Below are 10,149 nucleotides of genomic sequence, written 5' to 3' on the forward strand. Positions count from 1 at the left end.
ACACTACACATTGCAGCTTACTGCAACCCTCTAGCTCATGAAAGCTATTCTGGAGGGCTTGAATTTGACCCTTGAAGGGTTGGTCATGATAGCAAAGTTGTCCCATTTTGAGTTTCAATTTGTGTCACGGAGATGGTGTGTACAACTACATGGACAGAGGTGAGATCTGGCAGGTTGAGAGGACTGCAATACAGGTCTTGCCTAAAAATGCACAGGCACTGAAAAATACTGCAAGCTAGATATCAATGCCAGGGTGTGCATGTCAGCAGGATTGCCATTCAGCAGCGAGTGCAAACAGCAAGGCAAAAGTTGTTAGAGGATTTTCTGCTCTGGATGAAAATACCACTTGGGGAAGGTGCCCTGTTTCTGCCATAAACTAGCTAGCAGACTACAGCATTGATGATCCCATTAGGGAATGCAGTACCCAAATAAAACAGTATTATACAAATAGTATAGTATTTAAAAAAAAAAATTAAAAAGTGGACTATCCGAAATATAATTAATGCTCAAAAATAGCAGAAAGGCACTTGACCTCTTGGCCTTGGAATCACCATGAGTACTTGTAATGGCAGCAAGAACTGTGCTTCTGATGGACAGAATCAGATGTCAGGCCTGAGCTTGCTTGCTTTTTAACATCAGCTCCCACCTGAGATGTGTCTGTAGCAGTGGCCACAACAGCACAGCACTTGTGAAAAATAAATGTTTTAACACTCTAGATGACAACTGCTTAATGTTACTTACTGCTCAGATTGAAGCACAAGCTAACACTGCAGGAACAAATACACACCTAATTAAAAAAGCAGTGGTAAATAGGGCAGGGTCACAGCAGTGGCTAGACTGCCTTACACTAAAGCAGAGACAACCTCAGCACAGCAGAACAGCGTCCAGGCACAATGGCTCTGCGTCGTGCATGCTAGAAAACCACTGGAGAGAAATGTTGTTCTCAGCAGAAAGAAACGTAAAATGAGTTAACTAAATGTCTCTGAAGGACAAAGCCCTGCTGATGATTTAAATAGCTGTTTTGAAATCAGCCTTTACCACAAACTGGTTTGTGATTGACAGAAAGAAAGGAACAAAGAAGAAAAGGAAACATGACAGATCAAGCCAACCATATCTACATCACAGCAAGCACTTCTTTTGATAAAAATAATTTTCTGAAATGGCCTCCCAGGGGGTCCATGGAGCAAAACTAAGCCTAACATCTTTGCCTTTACAAAGAGAAATTATAGAAGTAGTGTGTAGTAGGCAGCCTCACCTGGGTGTAGTTTACAGAATGAGTTGCCAGTGAAGACCTTACTGCTTGACTTGAGATGTTACACAGAAAAACAGAGCTCCCTTTGGCACTCACCAAAAGGATTATGGCTGTATTTTCTTAAAATTCCTTATTTCCCTTTTTTTTTCTCATCAACAGAACTTTATGCATTTTTCTCTGCTGCATGCCAAGATAAGGCTGTTTAATGGAGCATAAACAAACAAATGAATAAGATTATTTAAAAAGAAGTGCTGTGAAAAAAGCAGTTAAAAATCCTGGAAAGATGTTAGTAATGGGGAAAAAAATCTGCTAAAATACAGGACTTTAAATAATGGGTAAAGTAATACTTACACAAGGACTTTCTGCTTTGTTGCAGCTGAGTTGGAGTTGTTTAAACTGAACTCCTCATACAAGGACAGGCTAAGATTGCTGTGGCTGTTCACCCTGGAGAAGAGAAGGCTCAGGGCCATCTTGTCATTGTGCACAAATGGCTGAAAGGGGAGTGCAAAGAAGTTGGAGCCCAGCTCTTCTCAGTGGTGAGCACTGACCAGAGGCAATGGGCACGAACTGAAACACAGGTGGTTTCCTCTGAACACCAGGAGACACTTCTTCACTACGATGGCAACTGAGCATTGGCACGGGTTTCCCAGACAGGCTGCAGCATCTTCATCCATGAAGGTACTCAAAAGCCATCTGGGCATGGTCCAGAACAACTGGCTCAAGGTGGTCCTTGGCACTGCTTGATCAGTGAGGCCAGGCAAAATGACCTCCAAGGCCCCTTCCTACCCCAGACATTCTGTGCTTCTGTGAACGTAACTGGCAGGAGGAAAAGCCTTGGAGAAGTAAAAGAATATGCCAAAGATCATTCTCCAAAGATTGACAGTCCAAGGTGTTAGCTAGTGTGAGATCACAGAGGTTGTCAATCTATGTCATGAACAAAAATCCTAAAGACAATTGGCAAAGGATCCATGATGATCCTAGAGGTTACTGATTGTCCATGGTCCAGGCACTGTTCAGATTGAATGAAACGGGAAAAACTGTTCTCAGTTCTATGAAGCAAGCTTTGCACAACAAAGAATGAGAGTTAATAGAAGTAAAACCTTGTGGGGGTTTTGTACCAAGTTTTGGGTGCATTCCTAATAAGTAGTGATTCATTTGTGTGTTCCTCTTCGATGTGTCATTCCAAGTGCACCATCAATGCAGAGTCAAATCGGGTAAATGAGAAATCCATACAAATTACAAGAGTGCTGGATAGATGAAGTCCTATTGGATTCAAGTGATCTGTCTTAGCATCGAATAAAATATCTGACAGCACATTATGAGATTCACCATTTCAGAGATTCTTGAACAGGAATTCTGCCATCGTCTAAAAAGTTTTTGGATCCAAGGTTAATTAATACTGAAGTTGCTACAAAATAAACCTATGTGCCAGAAGACACTGAAGACCTCTCTAAAAAGAGGGTCAAACTGTTACTTGCTAGAGAAATGAGAGAGAATTAGATGTGTCATAACCACTAAATGAGACCATGTGGTAAAAGTGACCATGACATGTTTGTATGAAGACAAATTACATCAACAGAATTTGAAATAGAAAGCTGTGCATGAGTCTAGTTTAAAACACAGCCTGCCACTGAGGAAATCACAGCATGATCGAAGGTCCAGGGGCAGGGCAAATAGATTTGAAAGAAATGAAAAAAGCTGACTGGTAAAACACCTCTGCCACCCACATTTAGGTTGCGTGTCTGAGACGTCCCTCAGAGGTACCCCCTGAGAGAAACAGAAGATTGTAACTCATTTTCCAGAACTCATACAATGTCAGTAAAGCTGCTCTGTGTCTGAAGAACTAACTCAGTCCTTCATGGCATGAAATGAGGTTCTCCACCTACTGGAAGCAAGCCAGTGGCCAAAGTGCCCAGAAAGCACAAGTTTGGTAAACCAAGAATGGTTTGCTCATCAGAATAATGCCCTTTTCCCAATGTCTGACTTTTGTTGGCTGGACTGAAATTATCTCTAGTATTATTTTTGATTACAGGCCTGATTTGCTCTTAGGTGTTTTAATAAAATGACAGAATGTCACATTAACAAAGAGGAACCAGAATGTGTATCACTGAGGAGTCACTTATACTCCCATATTACAGTGTGAAAACAGAAAATCACTGTTTTCCTTGTGTTTGAAAGCAGCAAGGTTGTATGTCTCAAGGCCCCTTTGCATCCCTTCTACGGGATTAAGAAAAGCCAAGACTTCTTCCCCTATCAGTTCTCCCTCCTGCACATCCATAGCCCCCTCACTTTTGTAGCTGAGTGACTGGATCATCTGGACATGGCAGACACAACTGGTCATCAGGCCGGATCTGTTTGCACTGTCCCTGCTGCAGCTCTCCTTGAGCAGACACACAAACCTGCTTGCCCATCCTTGCAGCCACAAGGACACAGGAGAGCAGGGAACTGGATCATGTTCCTTCTGTGCCTGTCACAAAAAGAGCAGTGCCAGGGGACTTCATGCTACGTGCCAGTTCCCTTTGGAATATTGCTCCCTTCCAGTGTTTCCATTCAGGACCTCTCAGCATTTAACAAAGCAAAGCAGCTGAATTAAGAACAGTACAGGAGTGCAAGCAAAACGTCTATATCCATCCAAATAGGAAAAGCAGGTCTAAAACTTACCAGCTGGTCACATATATACCCTGCCAGGAGGATAGATCCCATTTTACTCCCAAGAGCAAGGAATTCCCATGCAGAGCTGCCTCTAGCTGCTAATCCACTCTGTGAGTTTGCTTTTGTTTTGGGATTAATTTCCAAGGGTGCCCATGTGGTTTTGTATGGTTGTTTCTAAAAACATTAGGCCTACCCTTTTGAGTTCTGCTTTTCTTCCACTGGAAGATAAAAGCTTCACAAGGGATTGAGTCCCCACTGAAGTACTTACAAATGTGATGTAGCTGGCTAAAACATATTGTTTTATTTCAAGAAGCTCATATTTTGTTTGTACTGTGGTACAGCTTTGGAGACAACCTCAGCAGATAGCAAAGTCTCCACCTGATAGCTGCTGCACGAACACTGACCAGGTCTCCTCCCTCCTGTGTGAATGCTGCACACCAGACATGGTGAAAAGCTGCTGGCACAGCAAGACTGCCATAGGAGGCATAGCTCATCAGCTCGGGAGGAGGCAGGAGGGCCAACATAGGGACCCAGAGCTGATATCCCCTTCTCAAGCCTTGCACCTGTGCCCTGGCAGCTGCTCTGCTTTCCTGACCACTCAGCAGTAGGATAATCTGTGGCTAGGGCATATCCACTATCTAGTCCCTCTCAAGGACTTAACTATCACAGAAAGAGAAGTCTGAGCCTAGAGAGACCTTAGAGTAAGATGGAAGGGAGAAGGAGCAGATACACACCTCTGCTCCAGCTACCTTTCCTCCCTCTTCATGACTTACATAACCACGGTGTTGGGTGGTCCAGCACCAAATGGTACCTACAGCATCCCCTTGTTAATGTCAGCAGTGACAGAATCACATCACAGACATCAGCTGTCTCCACTCAAGTATTTATGGTGAAGGAGCAATAACACAGGTGCTGTTCATGTTGCATGAAGGTACCAACAGTCAGCACACTTTAGGTGGCTGCTTTAGACTCATCCTCCTCATCTCAATGCACCTGAGTGATCCCTCAGAGAGGAGACCCTCCTTCTTCTGCAGCTTGTCTTTTCTGCGGCCTAAGACACACCAATAGGAGAGGTAGCAGTTTTTCTTCCCTACCTGAGCTTTGTAATTGGATAATCCTCTAATATCTTCCTCTCCCTACTAAAGACTAATTTATGGTTTTGATTTTACTCTTGGGAAATTTCAACCAAGTTCTTGTTGAAGCACAACACTCCTATATTAATGTCCAATCTGTAAATTTACTATTCCTTGTGCTGTGCTGCACTGTGATAGTGGTTTTGGTCTGGACAGGTGGGAATTGATGAATTTGTTCCTCTCTGAGGAGTGTTTTGATCCACGAGAACTCAAGACAGCTGGACTGTGGAAAACAGCTGCAAGTCTCTCCAAGGGCATTGCCCAGGAGCCTCGCTGTTAATAAATACCTGCCTGGCTTTCCACAAAATCTGTTGCATTATCTATATTTGATGTATGCAAAAAGAACAAATCCCAGGGACTGATTAATTGCAGGGTGAGAAATGTGTGTGCCTTTAATCTATAAAAAGGGAAAGCATGTAGCCTTTATGACTTCCTCTCTTGTACCAGGCTGACTTGGAGTGTCTCTTGGCCTGTTCTTGATCATTCATCATGCACCTGTTTATTATCTACACTTCAGTCTCCAGTATCCCTAGTCTCACCATGCATCAGCTCCTTGCTCATCCCCTGACAGCTCCCCAGCCCCTCTTGCTTTGGATCGTCTGAACTGCCCTTCACTGGACCGCTATGATTTCTGCACTCCTCATTAATTACACCGCTCCTTTCTTCCCTCCTATGTTTATTTTTCTGTTGGTATCGGCACACCTTGGCTTGTTTTACAACCACCTGGCAACACATGATGACAGGGTGTTGAAACAGCTTAGTTGGTGAGAGCTGAATAGATGTCAAAATGCCATGTTAGTTACACAGGCACTGCTGACTGAGGAATTGGCTCAGACATTCAGTGAGCTAGTACAGCACACATTCACATTGCCTTCTGACTGAGCTGAGGGAGGGAAGATGCCTGCCTGGCCACAAACATCACCACCACACATCTGTGTGGGTGTGAGCAGAGCAGCAGAAACATTGGGCAGGTGAAGAGAAAAGCTACAACCTCCTTCCCTATGTGATGCACACAGAGAAGGAGATAAGGCTTAGGGGAGATGCTTGAAGTTGTTTGTTCCCAGCACCAGCAGTGACATCATGTCAAGTTTGTTCTCAACACTGTCCACAGGCTAAGGAAGCCAGCCATGGACACTATTTCTGCACTCTTCAGCCATACTGAATAACCCTCCCTCACATCTGCTCGGTGGTGGGATCTGTTGTGCCATTGATAACACCCTCCACAAGCTGAATATCAAACCTAAGTACCTACTGGGCTTCCAAAAGGGTCAGTGGCAATTCTGCCAGCTCAAACTGATATGCTATGCAAGAGGTCACACATGCAGAAACCATTTTACTTACCACTAACATACAACCAACTCCCACAGTCATTGCTACCCAGGAACTGAGGCTGCCACAACCTGGCATCAGAGGTGAAAAGGAGGATGTACAGAAGGACGTATCTAAGTGCTCTGGGAGAGAGCTGACAGCTCAAGCAAACACTGCTTTCTGGGCTTGTCTCATTTGTAGTCAAACAAAGCATCTCCTCACTCAAAAATGTTTAACACTATCATTCACACATCAAATATGTTCATGTAAAGAGTTTCAGTATTGGCTGCATAAACTACACAGCACATTGCTGAACAAAGTGGGGCAGAGCACCTTTGCCATGCCTGAGCTGCTGCGTTCCTCCACTCTTAGGAATGGGTTAAAGTAGGCAGCTCCCCATGGCAGGGTTAAAGTAAGAAAATACGCACAACAGCCCTTCAGGCACTAAACCAAGGATTTTTGGTAATTTTGGGACAGTAATTTTCCTCCACATTGTTAACTAAAGAATATTTCTGCAAAGAATAGGTATCATCTCACAGAGTAATCTTTTTCTGATTGCATCTCCTGAGCTCAGATATAGCCAAATGCATACGCACTGCTGAGTATATGTCTGATTACTGAATAAAGAGCAGCATTCAGATAGCTGGTGCAAGGAACACTATGCAGAAATAAGCAGTCAGTCTTTGGGAGATTTGGATAGCTCAGGGGTTTTCAATATATGGATGCTCAATTTTTTTTGTTTTCTTGGCAGGATATCATTGCATGTAGCCCCATATAGCAGATTGCACGATCACACAATAATTTAAGCAAAGTGAATTACAGCTTTTGTTGTCAGAACAACACAAAAGATAAAAAGAGGGATATAAATACGCATGCATACATATATATGAAGGAGACAAAATATTTAAGAAGTCACGAGAGAAAAAAAAAAGAAGTTAGTGGTTTGAAGCTGTAGCTGGGAAAAGATGAAAAGATCCATCCACACTCATTCAAAATTACAGGTAGAATTTTTAGATAAGAAGAAATTAATTATACAAGCTGGAACCGGGCCAGGACACTGTCCTTTTCTATACTACACAACGTTATCATGTTTGAACATGCTTGTAGCAAACTGAGTCACAGGACACAAAGCTGAGCACAACTTTCCTCTGAGAGCAGGAACAACAGGAACAAGCCAGCACAGCCCCCTCCGGGTCACCCTGGTCTTATTGTCATGGGACATCATGCTTTTGTGTGTAATTTTTCTAGGGCTCTGCTAAATCAGTCAGGATCCAGTCTCTGACTGAACACAGCATTCAAGTAAAAGGCACCACGGTCCTTCATGCTCTTGTAGCCATTTGTGCTAATGTTAAACCAGCTGAGAAGAGGGCTCACCAGGATTTAGATACAGAAAACACCCCTGTGCAGCTGACACCTCTGAGCAATTCATATTTGTACAGTGCTTTATTTAAAACACATATGGCAGAAAATGGGGGGACAAGAGGGGAAACACAACATTGTAGCTGACTGACAACCTCCTTCTTTTTCACTCCTGACTGAAAGCAGGGAGAACTTCTTACCAATCGATCTTTCTGCAAGATCTTCCTTTGCCTCTCCCAATGAGGCTTTATCCTATGCAAGGCACTGCAGTGATGACTTTTGCTTTAGGGACCTCTAATAAGCCTTCATAATTTGAGAATAATGAAGACTGAAGGGTTCACATCCCTCAGGCCAGTCAAGGAAGAGGGCAGACCAGGATAGTAGAGGTTGGGGAGGACACTAATATATTTTAATTGCTTGCTAAACTTTTGCTTGTTTGTCTGGTAGAGAAAGGGCCCTCTTTGTTCCACTAATTTCACTGCTGGCACATGATGGAGTGATTCCATCCCCCTCACCCTGCACAGGAGGTTGTGGCTGCTGGCACAGCACCTTTACTGGGACAGCTGTATTTCTACATACCTTGGGATGAATGTTGAACAGACACAAATAGGAAGATGGAAGGCAGTGCACACAACACCAGAGGTGGTGGGAAATCTGCCTGCTCCTGGTCGGTTGAGTCCATTTGCCAGCATTTTCTGAGGGACACCCAACAAGACATGTGCACCCAGCAGAGGAGAGCTGGTCCCCAAGGCAAGTGCAGGAGCAAACTACAACTACAGCTGCACAGTCAATGCCGTGGAAAGTGTCAGGGATTATGTCCTGGGGGATGGCAAAGTCATGTGTTCTGGGACAGACGTGGGGACCCTTGCTGCACTGAAGACAATGTCAGCCATTGCAATCATAAGTACCTTTGATTTCAGCTACATTTTTTCCCCAAAAACATACATTATTTTCTGACTCTTTTTGCTGCTTATTGATCTGCCATTGAGTACAGGCTGCCAAGAGATGCCTCAGACAATAGAGTTCATTACAGTTCATTGTGCTCCCATTTTACATCACTCAGCCCTCCCCATCCTCTATGCCTGACATTTTCAGCTACCCTGCAGCAAAGAACTAAGCCAGGAGGGAATTCCAATCCCACCTCTGTCTTCAGGGCCTGTCACTCAGTGCAACTCACCTGTAAGGGAGGCATTTACCCCCCAGTCATGTCTGCCATCTTCAATTAAACACAAGCAGTGGGCTTTGGTTGATCTGTCCTTAGTTGTCTTCTACTGAAGATGTCCATGGGTCTGAACTCCCAGCAGATGTTTCCCAGACAATGAGCTTGGTGGGAGATTTCTCTGAGCCAAAAAAGAGGATGTAATCCTCTTTGGAGAGGATGTAAATACTTTTCTATAGTCCATTGTCTGGACAGAGTCTAGATGCCAGTGAAAACCTAAGCATATAGCTGAAGTTTGAACCCCTAAAGCCTAGGTGAGCCCCTAAACACACACACATGCACATACAAACATTCCAATGCCAATTATCTGAACAATTATAAAAGAAATGCTCTTCCAAGGGCAGTTGTGCTTCCTACACGGGCCTTGGACCAGCATAAGCTATGTTTGAGAAATGCTTAATGCTTGGAGGAAAGAGGCTTGGAGATATCCCCTGTTAGACACTGGTTAGGGTGTGCCTGTTAGGGAGATGCATCCCCACCTATGTGGGATGGAGCAGTGAATAGCTCTTTTCTATCACTGTGTTTCTGTGCTGTGTTTAAAAGCTTTTCTGTAAACTTTGGCTCTTCAAAGAACCAAAGGGGTCAGCTGGTGACACCAGTATAAACCTGTACTTGTCAAACTTGAGTATCATAAGGCCAGTGATAATGTGATTATTTCCCTACATATTTTTACCCACTTTTCCATACCTAGTCCCAGATCACCAGATTGTGGCTGAGATGAAAGTAAGAAGAAAATCTGTAGAGGAAAGTTAATTGATCTCTTCCCAGTTTCAGCACATTGTTGTACATCTGGGAGATTCAAAGTGGGAATCTGATTTTTTGGTTGCTATCCTATTCACTGATAGCATCTCTAGACCTCTTAAATATCATTTGCTTCAGCTAAAGCACTGTCGGTTGAGCCATTTAAAAAGTTGTGTTGGATTTTATTTGGATTTTATTTCAGTGAAATTTACAGAAGTAAAAAAACCCTGAGAAATACTTTTCTACTGTTTGAATACTTTTTCAATCCCTCTTGATAATTATCTTTAGTTTTCTCTCACACACTCCATTTATTTTCCTGTTTGGATTACTTGTAGTCTATTAGGAGTTTTCAAGTGTGCAGCTTGGCCAAAAGGTGAGTATTTTCAAACCTGAAATTAAATTGGCAAACATTTCTATCTTCAAAATGGAACCGGTCAATTAAAAATTTCAGTAACGAAAAAAGGAGTAAATGCTTAGAATGGTAT

The sequence above is a fragment of the Sturnus vulgaris genome, chromosome 5 (genome assembly GCF_052056855.1).
Source record: "Sturnus vulgaris isolate bStuVul1 chromosome 5, bStuVul1.hap1, whole genome shotgun sequence".
NCBI lineage: Eukaryota > Metazoa > Chordata > Aves > Passeriformes > Sturnidae > Sturnus > Sturnus vulgaris.